This window comes from Equus asinus, chromosome 2, assembly GCF_041296235.1.
Source record: "Equus asinus isolate D_3611 breed Donkey chromosome 2, EquAss-T2T_v2, whole genome shotgun sequence".
Classification (NCBI taxonomy): Eukaryota; Metazoa; Chordata; class Mammalia; order Perissodactyla; family Equidae; genus Equus; species Equus asinus.
Window position 1 is genome coordinate 31,681,280 of NC_091791.1, and position 13,472 is coordinate 31,694,751.

Here is a 13,472-nt window from a genome sequence, read left to right on the forward strand (position 1 = left end):
AGTCCCCAAGAATCCAGGCTTTTTCCATCCTTTCTCTACAACATTCCAAGCACATTGGTTTCTCATCCTCAGACTTATTGCCTTGTAGTTGCAAGATGGCTGCTGCAGCTCCAAACATCGTGTTCTCATATATAAACATCCATGGCAGGAAGAAACGAGGAGAGCCTACTTCTTTTTCTCAGAGAGACAAATCTTCAAGATTTCCCAGAAGCCTCCTGGCATATTTCCTCTTATACAGTAGTCCCTCCTTATCCACAGTTTTGTTTTTCATGGTTTCAGTTACCCAGGGTCAACCATGGCCAGAAAATATTAAATGGAAAATCCCAGAAATAAACAATTCATAAGTTTTAACTTGCATGCTCTTCTGAGTAGTGTGAATCATCCCTTTGTCTAGCATATCCATGCTATATACACTACCTGCCCATTAGTCACATATAGCCATCTCGGTTATCAGATCAAGGTATCACAGTGCTTGTGTTCAAGTCACCCTTAATAATGGCCCCAAAGCACAAGAGTACTGATGTTGGCAATTCAGATATGTCAAAGGGAAGCCGTTAGGTGCTTCCTTTAAGCAAAAAGGTGAAAGTTCTCTACTTAATAAAGAAAGAAAAGAAATTATACATGAGGTTGCTAAGATCTATGGTAAGAATGAATCTTCCATCCATGAAATTGTGAAGAAGGAAAAAGAAATTCATGCTAGTTTTGCTGTCACGTCTCAAATACATATGTATAGGAAAAAACATAGTATATATAGAGTTTGGTACTATCCTCAGTTTCAGGCATCCCCTGGGGGTCTCGGAATGTGTCCCTCGTGGATAAGGGGGGACTGGTGTATGTCATTGGCCATTTCTAGCTGCAAGGGAAGCCAGGAAAGTACCTAACATTTTCAGACTCTACGGGGGGAGGGAGACAAGGAATAAAAAGTTGAAAATAGCCAGAGTTGGGTATGCAACCAGCACTGTCTGAAACACTACTCATTTATGAAATCTGGAAATCATTAATAGAGGGACACTGAAAATGACAGGAAGTCAGGGGGAGAGTGGGAGCACAAAAGAGAGAGGAAAGAACCAGGTGTGAGAGAGGAAGAAGGTTGTCTCCTCCTCTGCCATAGCCAAGAATGGGAGAGGGGGATGGATACACTTCCAAAGAGGAGAGAGTAACTAACCTCAACCTCAGCAAAGCCAAAAATGGCTGCTTTGGGGAATATACTGGGAAATCAAGGAGGAACACGATGAGACACCACCCTCCAGATCAGCAAAAATTACAAAGACTCACAAAGCTGGCATTGGGCAGGCTGTGGAGCAGTGCAAACGCTTCTGTCCTGTGGATGGGAGTATGAGCAGGCACAGCCACTTTGGGAAATAATTTAGCAGGACCCCATAAAATTCCAGCAGTTCCACCCCTAGATTTATACCATTGCGCGTGTGTGTCCACTTATGAACAGGAATGTTCATAGCAGCACTGTTTCTAAAAGAAAAACACTGAAAACAACCCAACTATCCTTAGACCAGAGAATGAATAATTAAATCATGATCCAGTCCTTCAATGGAATACTATACAGCAGTAACAACATGCATGAATTTCAGAAAAATAATGTTGAATAAAAAAGGCAAATGGCAGAATATATACAATATGGCTTCATTTACATAAAGTTCCAAAACATACAAAAACTAAAACAACGTTACTAAGGTATATACTTAGGCTCAGCATCCTGCAGGAAGAGGACAAACCCAGCATCCCATAGCAGCAGGAGTGCTCCCATTTGTTGAGGCCTCACTCCGTGCCAGGCCCCAAGCTGAGGGCATCATATACACCATCTCGCTTAATCCTCACAGACACCCTAAGAGGAAGGTGGTACCTTTGCTACACCCGCTTTTTAAATGGGCAAGCAACTTGCTCAAGGTGACACAGCTAAGTAATAAAGTCAGGATTCCAACCCCGGTCTGTCTGATATGAGATCTTGTCCTCTTTCCTGGTGGGAGTTCAGAGACTAAAGGCCAGCCTGTACCAAAAATCCCACCCCTGCCAGCCTGCAATTCCGTTAGCTACACTCGGAATTAAAGCACTGTATCTCCTGAAGGTCTCAGAAGGGACACAGTAACGGACTGTCAGCCACTCCAACAGGCCACAAGCAAATGGGACATGGAGCCGACAAGGTTTGATGGGGGCTGAGATGGGTCTACTGAAAGGGGAGGGGATCTTAGAGACTCCTGAGGGTGGACCCAGGAGGTGCTCCTAAAGGAGGAGGAGCCTGGACCAGGGGAGTGACCGAGTGACTGTGGTACTGTCCTCCCAGGCTCAGACTCGACCCAGTGATCTAGAAAGAGCGGTGATGCACGAGACCGAGGAGGCTTCAGAGAGGCCTCAGAACAGGGTTCCATCTGGTTGGGGAAGGCTGCAGCTGGGGCCCTGCTCCCAGGATCCAAATCAGGCCACGCAGGCTCCGGGCTCCCAGGACCCGGGCTGCTTTGAGAACCAGGGAAATTCCTCTGGAATGAGATGGCACACAGGCTGCCAGCCACCTGCCCCCAGGCTCACTGAGTTCCCTGGCAGGGAGGAAGCCCCAAAGCAAGCAGAGGGGGCTGTGTTTTGAAATAAGTGGGGAAGCCTGCAGAGAGGGATGAGGCTCTGGGCTAGAAGCCTGCAGCTCCTGGGATCCCGTGGAAGAGACAACAGGGACAGGAGGAAGAAGCAGGATGAGCTTGGAAGCTCCTGGTCACAGCAGGGGTAGGCTGGCCCAACCTACCTTCGGTGCTCCAGAGAAAATAATATAAAAATAACAATAGTAACGTATTATTGAGCACCAATTCTGAGCTAGATGCTGGAGATACAGCAGGACACAAAACAAACAAAAAGCCTTGCCCTCATGGGGCTTACATTATAATGGGAGTGACAAACAATAAGCAATACAAACACACAGTGTGCTAGAAGGTGATAAATGCAGAAGGGATATAAAGGAGAGAAGGAAGATGAGGCATGCTGGCGTGGGGGAGGGGAGGCAGTTTTAAATTTTAGATTGCTTGGCCAAAGACCTCACTAAGGAGGTGACAATTGAGTAAAGACCTGAAGGAGGCTAGGGAGTGAGCCATGTGGATAGCAGAGGAGAAGCCGTCTGGTAAGAAGACACAGCAAGTGCAAAGGCCCTGAGACAGGAGTACCTGGCATGTTCAAGGCAGAGCAAAGAGGCCGCTGTGGCTAGAGCAGAGTGTTGGAAGGGGAGCGTCATTGGACATGTGGGAGGGAGGTTAGGGGAAGGTAGGATAGGTAGGGGCTGGACAACCAGTACAAGAACTGTGGCTTTGACCGTGAGTGAGATGGGAACACTGAGGCTTGTGAGCAGAGATCGGACATGATCTGCCACTTGTTTTAACAGGATCACTCTTGCCACTGTGTTAAGAATAGACCAAAGGGGAACTAGGAAGCCCAGTTATTATTACCATCAGTAGCAGCAGCAACTACAATAGCAACAGTTGGTTACTGAACCTGTGCCAGGCCCAGGGCCACCCATTTCATTTTCATGATCTGGTTTAAATCTCATCACAGAGAGAGGACCTTCTTTTCTCCATTTTACAGCTGAGGAAACTGAGGCTCAGCCAACGTCAGAAAGTCACACAGACACACTCCCCCAAGCTGGCCCCACTCACCTGTCTGGGCCTGTCTCTCACACCCCGACTTCTCACCTGCCCCATCCTCCAGCCCCAGGGAGCTACCCGCGTTCCCCCAACACCAAATGTCCTCCCATGCCTCTGAGTTGCCTTCATATGCTGTTCCAGCCACCTAGAACTCTCTTCTCCCACCACTAACTGCCACGTACATTCCAGCCCATCCTTTGAGAGACAGCTGGAGCTCTGCCTCTCTGGAGGCCCTCCCCCATCACTGACTGCCTCCAGCCTAGTGGCTCGTGTCTCCTCCCTGGAAAGAGATGCACTGCAACAACGCGGCGGCTGGCCTCCCTGGCCAGGGGCCAGAGCTTATTTGCCTCCATTTCCACAATGATCAGTTTGGCAACCAGGTAGGCCTCAGATTAAAATCCTACAGACTTCATAATTTTCAAATTTCTAGCATATTTCGAATTGTTCCAGTGCAATTTTATCTAAAATCACATTTGCCTCATACACTTCACTTACGTGCACATACCCCTGGCCTGGGAGAGAGATGCAGAAACTTGGGCGTTGGTGCCATCACGCTCCAGGAGGATGACACTCCTGACAAGGAGGTGCCGATGTAGAGGGAGCCCTGTGCACTTCAGAATCAGCCAGACCCGAGTTCAAATCCTGTTCTGCCTCTCGCCAGCCGTGTGGCTGTGAGCACGTTGTTTAACCTGGGCCTTGCTGTTGTCATCTGTACACCGGGGCAAATGACAGCCTCTCGTGTGGGTTTCATGAGAGTTGGACACAGTGCAAATGCAATGCCTGGCCCTAGGCTTGCCCTCTGGGTGGCATCAATGTCTCCTCGCTCACCCCCAGGGCTAAGTAAGCCGGGTCTGTCTTCAGAAGTGTCGTGCGCATTGACACTTGCCACCAGTTCTCTTGGGAGGCCTCAGACTCCTTGGGAATTTTTGCAACAATTAGCCCTGAATCTCCCCACTGGTCCAAGGCCTACCTCTGAGTAGGAGGTCCCTCCCCTCGGAGCCCATCCCAGTGCCTGTGTACATCCACACGCTCACTCCTCCCCCCCCCCCCCCCACCAACTGTCCTTGCTCCATTGCTGCAGGGCCTTCCTGCCCCTTGGGCCAAGCCAGCCACACTTCCAGCAGATGCGGGGGAATAAAGTAGGAGCGGGCAGGGAAGTGAGAAGGAGGGGAGACTCCACAGCAACAAACCAGGTTGGAACAAGGTTTGATGCCGGAAACTAGGCAAATATCCCAGCTTCCGGTCTTTCGAGGTACTGTAACATGTCAGCTCAGGAACTCGAAAGTTCAACTCCCTCACTTTACAAATGAGAAGCCCAGAGAGGGTAAGGGACTAGCTCAACATCACTCAGCAAGTGAGGAGGAGCGGGGAGTCTGATCAGGGCTGCAGGCTTGCTGTGGCCGCACCCTTCCTACTGCACCAGGCTCCCCCCAGTTAGGGGCTGAGTTTGAACTGGACTAGCACACAGAGCGGAGTGTCTTGTTGAAGGCCTTCTGGTTCGTTTCCCTCAAAAGATACCAAAACACTTTCAGCATATAATCCCAAAAAGCATGATGCCTGACACCGTTTCTTGGTGGCCTCCAGGGAAGACATTTGTCCAGGGTCTGTGGCAGCTGCCAAGGCAATTGATTCAGCTTCACAGTCATGGTCTCCTGAGGTGGTTGCGTGACCTTCATCTATCGTCACTACATCAGTGATTGAAAAGTGCTGGAAACCTAAATGGAATGAGGCATTTAGGATAGGGGAAGCTGGAATGTATGTGCCCCCAGGCTTCTGAGGTCAGCACCACAGGCTCACAGAACTGGAGGGCCAACTTGGGGCCATGCAGCTCAGAGACTCCTACCCCACCCCCCCAAGGAGTCCCGCTCGGTAGGCATTATCAACAAACTCCTCCAGGGATCCTGATGCCCCACCACAGTGGGAACCACAGCCCTTCACTCAGTGAGGACTCCCTTCCTCCATATCCTTACATTCCTTCAGGGACAGGGAGCTCACTACCTTACAAGTTGGAAATGTTCTGGCAGTAAGAACACAGGATGTGCCACACTGAAGCCAGCGTCCCAGGTCCTCGTCTGCCTTTTGTGGCAACACAAGTCAGATGTCTCTTCTTCCTCAGGGATAATAATCAGGCACAACCTTCAGACTCCTGGCCTCCTAGCTGCTGTCCTTGGCCTTGGGGCTCCCAGTGTCCACCTGGCCCTGACTACTGAGAGATTCTCCTTGTCCAGCACTCGGGGTTCAGGTGTGGGTCACTGCTCCTCCTCCTGCCTCCTACAGCCCCACACCCCACACCCCACACACCCCACACACTCATCTTGTGATCATGGGAATGTCTAGCCATTTGTCCACACTTACAATGTGCCAGGCACAGAATCAAAACTGCAACCGCTGGACAGGACCTTAGTCCTGGTCAACCCTCTCATTTTACCAGTGAGGGTTCGGAGGCCCAGAGAAGGAAAGTACTCATCCAGGGTCACCCAGCAAGTTTAGCCCATTCAGGTTCATTTTGCCCAGCCAGAATCCCAATGCACCCCACAGAAGGCAGGGCTGCTAACAACCTTGGGGCCCCAGAATTCTGCAGTGCCTACCACCAGAAACTGACAACTCTCGCAGCATCCCTGGCCCGGCTCCCAACCAGAGTGGGGACTCTCTGCCCTGACTTCTAGGAAGCCCTGGGGCCCTCGGTGCCTGCCACCTGCTCCCAGAGTGTGGGGGCCACAGAGGCGGACAGCCCACATCTGTCCTCCGGGTTATTTATAAAGAGTTCGGATGAGTCAGGCAGAGAGCTGCCCAGCGCCTGCAGAGACCTCTCCCTTGGAAATGCTACAAATGATCCTGGGCTCTGGAATCCCACCCCAACCCTTAACAGCTCCTCGTGGAAAGGCTGAGACAGGAAGCTGGGACCAGCAGGGGTCTGTGGGGCTGTCCTGATGCCCCCACTAATGGTCTGAGCCCCAAGCAGGAACATGAGCCCTGGCAGGTTAGCCTTATGGGGACAGATGGGGGAACCCCAGGCAGGGGAAGGAGGGCCAGGGCCAGGCAGCCTCCCGCCCAGACCACATGCCCCTTCCCAACCAGTGCAACTCCCCCTGCACCTTCCCAAACCAAACTGACAGACAGACAAGTCCAAGAAGACAGCTCCCACCCCGGAGCCCCCCAAGCGCTGGCTGCTCCCACCTCCATTCCTGTGTGAACTGCTCTCCACCTCCGCCAACAGACCAGCTATTTATATCTCTCTGGAAAGGGAGCCAGAGCCTCCAAGCCTCTCCCTGCTTCCTGCTCCTGGCAGCACTCTAATTACTTCCTCAGCTGGGTACCGCCTGCCACGGGCACCCTGGCGGGGGGCCTCCATAAATCACTGCCCCTGAGCTCACACCCAGCTTCCCACGAGGCCAGTCCAGATGCCCTGGGGGCGTGACCAGCCAAGGCCTGTCCCGCGAGAAGATGCACGTCCTCTTCTGAGCCTGAACTGAGGGCACATGGAGGTCTTGGGAAGCCACCCTCTCCTCTGCAGCCTCAGCCACAACCCTGGAGGGGCCACGTGTGTGTTCAGCAAACCTACTGTGTGCCTGGCACACTCCACAGGAGTAGGGACAGTAACGAGATGAAGAAGCCGCTGCCTGCCCTCCGGGGATGCAAACTCATAAACAACTTATTATGCAACAAGGAGGAATGAAGTAAGTGCTAAATTAAGGTACGGGAGCTGTGCCCTGGGCCTGCAAACCCCCAATTCTTCTTCCTGGCTTGATTTTTCTTATTATAAAAGCAATTCATACTCATTTTATTAAAAATTTGTAAATAGAGAAAACAAAAGGAAAATTCAATACCTTCATTATCCAGCCACCCAAGGACAGCCTTGTCCATACCTGAGGCCCAGACTTTTTTTTTGGTGAGGAAGACTGTCCCTGAGCTAACATCTGTGCAAATCTTCCTCTATTTTATATGTGGGACACCACCACAGCATGGCTTGATGAGCAGTGTGTAGGTCTGTGCACAGAATCTGAACCTGTGAACTCCGGACCACCAAAGCAGAACATGAACTTAACCACAACGCCACTTGGTCGGCCCCAAGACCAAAGTGTTAACACTGGTCAGCCACAGGGAAAGGACTAAGATGAGGGTGGTGAACAGATAAGACAGACTTTTTTCTTCTGGAAATTTCTTCATTTGAATTGTTACAATAGGCATGTGTTTATATATAATTTTATAGTTTTTAAACTTACTTGAAAACTCTTAAAAATTGCTCAGTAAATAATTTCCAAATTTTCTATGGTGGTGTATTATCTCTCCACTTAGAATAACACAATCTGAAAACTAAAGGGAGGTGCAGCTGCTCTGGAAAACAGTCTGGCAGTTTCTCAAAAGTTAAGCGTGGAGTTACCATATGACCCAGCAATGCCACTCGGAGGTATATGCTCAAAATAATCAAAAACAGGTACACAAGCAGATATTTGCTCACAATGTTCATACAGCACTATCCACAACAGCCGAAAGGTGGAAACTACCTGAATGTCCATCAGTGGATGAACAGGTAAACAAATGGTGATACGTACATACAATGGAACATTACTCAGCCATAAAAAGGGATTAAGTACTGATTCACGCTACAACTTGGATAAACCTCAAAACATTATGTTAAGTGAAAGCCAGACACAAAAGGCCACATACTGCATGATTCCTTTTATAGGAAAGGACTCGCACAGGCAAATCTACAGTGAGGGCAGAGGAGGGTCTGAGAAGAGAAGGAACATTGCAGAGTGAGGAGAGGAGAGCAGGGTCAGGAGTGGAGAGGGCAGAGAGAGGAGGCACGGCAGCGATTCTGCGCCATACGTCAGCACTTCATTAAGAGCTGCCTCATTCTCACGGGACCTCCGGACAACCATGAGCGATCAGTACTGTCATCCCATTCTTTGGATGAGAAACCAAGGTTCTGTGTGACTCAGAGGTAGGCTGAGACCTCCTGACTCCAAGGACCAGGCACTGTGGAGGGAAGGCAGTCAGGGGAACATGGAGCAGGTCAGGAGCAGGGGGGTGGGGGAGAGGGAGGAGGGTGAGGGAGGCCCGGGGATGCCCCGCCTGGAGTGCAAGGCCAAGGGGCTTGTCCTACCTCTGCCCCCTGCTTCCCTTCCTCAGAGTCTAGATGTAACCCTCCGGCTGACCGGGGCCTCCCCGGGCCTCACCTCGTGCTTAGGGTCATGTTTAAGGCTGGGGCTCTGATCTAGTCTGCATGGGCCCAAATCCTGACTCAGTGGTTCAACGGCTCTATGATGTTGGCCCTCCATTCCCTTAAATGTTAAGTGGAGACGATATGAGTCCTAACCAAATAAGGCTAATCAATGAGAAAAGGCTCAGAAAGGATTTAGCACAGTAACTGTCTCTTCTTTTTAGCCAAGCATCTGCTGGGATTACCAAAGCTTCTGGGGTTCACAGGACTGAGCCTCAGGCTGGGCCTGTCTCTCCTCCTGCAGCAGAGGCAAGCCCCCTTGTTAGCGTGTATTCCAGTAAACTTGCAGGCCTAAGAAGTGCTGGCCGGGACACCATCGCACTGCTGTGTCTGGGCCCCAGCTACTCTGGCCTGCCCTACGCTGCCCTCCTTGGAGCTGCTATCTGGTCTCTCCTTTTCTCCCTTGAGAACCAAATAGTTCAAACCCAGCTTCCTGGCCCTTTATAAGGATTCAGATAGTCCAATTCCTAATAATTAAGGTCCAATGACCCTGGTATCAGGTTTTCCAGTCTGTGAAGCATTTTCCCAGACATTACGTCACTTGGTTCTCACCAAAATCCAACAAGGTGAGATCACTGTTTCCTATATCATAGATATAGATGAGATATAGATATATAGATGTAGATTACCCAGGTGATAGTCTTTTTTCTGAAATCTACTTTGTCTGATATTAATATAGCCATTCAAGCTTTCTTCTGACTAGCATGGTTTACATTTTTCCATCCTTTTACTTTGAACATATTTGTGTCTTATATTTAAAGTGTGTTTCTTGGAAACAATCCACAAGTTGAGAAGGCATCCTATGGAATAGGAGAAAATATTTGCAAACCATGTATCTGATAAGGGGTTCATATCCAAAATCTATGACAGTCTTGAAATGATGTTTAGAGCATTTACCTTTAGTGTGATCATTGATATGGTTACACTTGAGTCTGTCATCTTGCTGTTTGTTTTCTATTTGTTCTGTCCGTTTTTTATTCCTGTTTCCCACCTTCTTTTGGATTGAGTATTTTTGATGATTCTATTTTATTTCCTTTGTTGGCTTATTAGCTCTAACTCTTTGCTATTTGAGTGGTTGCTTTGGTTTGAATAGTGCACACCTTGACCTTATCACCATCTGCCTTCAAGTGATACTGCACCACTTCACGTGGAGTATAAGAACCTTACAAGAGTATGCTTCCACGTCTCCCCCTGGGCCATGACCTAGAAGCTCTCACAGGGCAGAGCAGAGATAATCACTGAGCTCTCTGGGGTCTCTAAATATTGTGGCCTAATGTCCAGTGTCTTGAAAACAATAGTTTCATGTATTTGGTCTGCTTGGTTGGCTGTTAGTTTTTTCAGGTGGAAAGGTAAATGGAGCCCCTGTTACCCCATCTTGGATGGAAGCAGTAGACCCCAATATGTGTGTGAGGACACCAGGACTCAGAGCTAAACCCCTTGCCCAAAGCCAGGTAGCCAGTAAGCAGCTGGGTGGGACTCCAGCCAGACCTCCCCACAGCAGGCTGGTGTTCCCTTCCCTGCCCCACTGCTCCTGCATAAACCACCCTGAGGACACAGAACGAACTGCAAAGAACACAGCAGACTTTTGCCGCCGCTGCAAAAAGCTGCCACAGCAGTCACCAGCTTTGGAAGCCAGCAGGATGATTATTTTGCAGAAAGCTACCCATTAAATAGTGACTTTCGGCATCTTCCAAGCCTCACCTTAAATGCTCCCTCCGCATCTTCAGAAGCCTCGTTCCTGTGGTGTTTACTGTCTGTCTGCCAGGAGGCAAGGGTCTGCCGAGGATTCAGGGACCACTTCCCGCAACGTCACTCAGTAATCCACAGTACGATGGGACACATTGAACAGTGTCCCCCATTTAGCCTTCAAGAGTATTTCCTGGTTGAATCCAGTGACATAACTGATAGAATTGCAGCAACTCTGGTATGTGCACATGTGCTTATGTGCATGTGCACGTGTGCGTGTTGATTTAGAGGCAAGGATGGGGGGTTCCCACTTTTTATCACACTGTTCACCTTGCTTTAGGTCCAGGGACCTTTTCAGCTTAAAGAGACTGGTACCTTTCCTTAAAATCACTCGGGGCGGCTGGTGAAGGCCAGACGCCAAGCAGAATCTGACAGGAGAGGAGAAACTGGAATAGCCTTCACTCCTCCCCACCCTCTGTCCTGCGGGGAGAGAAGAGCTGGGGGCTCAATTCTTTCCCAAGCCCTCTCAGGCTCAGCTGCCCCCAGAAATGCTTTGTTTGAGAAATTATCTGAAAGCAACTGTACTGACTTTCATTCCGACCCGTGGCTTGTCACATGTCAATTTCATTTAGGGCTCTGCCATTCCACAGCTGTGGGACATGTTAACACGGCCAAGACTGGGGCTCCTCATCTGTAAACTGAGCCTGGGAACACCCCCCTCCCAGGGCTAGTTGTTAAATAACAAGCATCATGCTCCTGGCACAGACCAGGAGCTCAGATCTTAGGCTTTCTTTCCACTCTCCTCACATCACATCCACTTTCTTGTAGACTTCTGTGTATTACCCACAGACAGTTGCATCGTGCTTGATAGTCTGAGGCTCACAGTGAAAACCAATGAAAGGAAAACCAGTAAACAGCACCCACTCTGCACCATCTAGAAGTTCTCAAACTTTACTGCACACTAGAACCCCCTAGGGAGCTTTTAAAAACCCCACCAGCAGGCTGCACCCCAGATCAATTAAATCAGAACCTCAAGGGGTGAGGCTCAGACACCAGGATTTTGTAAAGCTCCCGAGGGCTTCCAATGTGCAGCCAAGGCTGGGGACCAGCGGTCTTTTTTGAGAGAGAAGAACGCCCTCAACGTTTGCCCCTCCTGTGCCTGCCATCCCAGCACGTACCGCAGGCTCCCTGAGGAGCAGTGACCAGGGGCACAGGATGGGGACCGGGTGAAGGTGAGCAAGGCAACATTTGAGGAGGCACTCCTTCTCAGTCCTTGCACGTGCAGGGTGGCCACCTCCTCACATTTTGCTCCCTAGGGACCTCACTCCTAAGGAGACCCTCACTCTCGGGGTCACAGACCCAAGAATGAGTCCTCCTTGCTCACTCCCCGCAGCCCAGTTCCTGCCCTGGCCACCCAAGATACATCTCCCCACACCCACAGTTGAAGGCACCGAAGAGAAAAGTCATCCAAGGCCCCTGCTCAGCCCCAGACTCAGGAAAGCATCTTCTCTTTGAGCAAGTCACCGAATCTTCCTCCTTCCCTGCACAGGACCATGGGTTCAGCCTCCTGGCCAGAGCCCAGCAACTGTCAGGCCACCTGGATGAGAAGGTGAAGAGGGAGACAAGGTGGCCCTTACCTGCCAGCCAGCCACCGTCCCACTCCTTAGAGTTGGCCCCCTGCCGGGGTGACAGTTCAAAGATTCCGGGAAATGACACGGTTGTCGAAGGCAGGCATGACCTTTCCTCCAGGTGCGGGAGAGGGGGCAGGAAGGCTGGAGAATGTGTCTCTCATGCTCTCAGCCTGGTGGGGGCCTCAGCTGTGCCCAGAGAGGGGTGTTCAGAGCAAAGCTCCACAGGGGGCTGAAGGCAGAGTGGGGTCCCCAGCCGTGCCCTAGAAAACCTGGTTTGTCTGGCCCCATTGCCCTCTAAGCCCCAATCTCCTCCTCTCTGTGGTTCTCAAATTTAAGCAAGCTCGCCAATTACCTGGGAACTTTCCTCCAGATTCTCCTGCAGTTGGGGTGCGTTTTGAACCAGCATCCTCAGGTGATTCTGATCCAGGTGGTCCATACTTTGAGAACCACTTCCAGGGGCCTTGGCACCATCACCTCAGCATCTGCTCTACCACTCATCCCCTACCCTGCCCCCCGCATGCGCTGTGAATCTTCCCTCAGGAAAGGATCTGGTGAACTCACTCACCCCGAGGAGTGGGAGACTGAGAAGACTTGGAGAAGGGATCAAGACGCACTGCCCTCCCCTGTGAAGCCTGCACTAACTCCTCCCGTCCAAGTCATCTTAGGCGTCTACCGGATGAAGAGTGAAGAGGACCAGGCATGATGCCATAGGGAGCAGTGGGGACTGCGGCAAACTGGAGCGAGCATGCCCATCCAGGAGGGCAGGGGGGAAGGAGCCCCTTCTCCCCTCACCAGCTGCTGCCATGTAGGAATGCAGACCAGGGTTGCCAGATCTTCCGATTTGTCAAGAGAAGCCAGAAGTCAGATTCTTATGGGCAGTTTCCAATTTTTAAACTATGGGTGCCAAAGCAAGCAGGTCTGAGGGTCGAATCTGGCCTGCAGGCCATCCGTTAGCAGCCTGGTCTAGACAGTGAGCCCCTTGGACTGAGAGACCTTGTGTTCACCCAGCACGCTGTCTGGCACACCCAGGTGCTCCCAGTAAATGTTGCTACATGAGCAAATAAATGAAGACATGGTGTGGCAGGCAGGCAAAAAGGGACTCCGCCCCACCACACCGAAGGTCAGCCGTCCCAGCTAGCAGGGGTGGGGCCCTTTCCAAGAGTCCCATCTCCGCCCTGACTCTCAGAGGAGGCCTGGGCTAATGCCTGACTCACCCACACCTGGCAACAGTCACCCACACCTGGGAATGGCCACTCCCAGCATCCCTGGGTGTTCCGTGAGCATCTCCTGTGTTGTGGA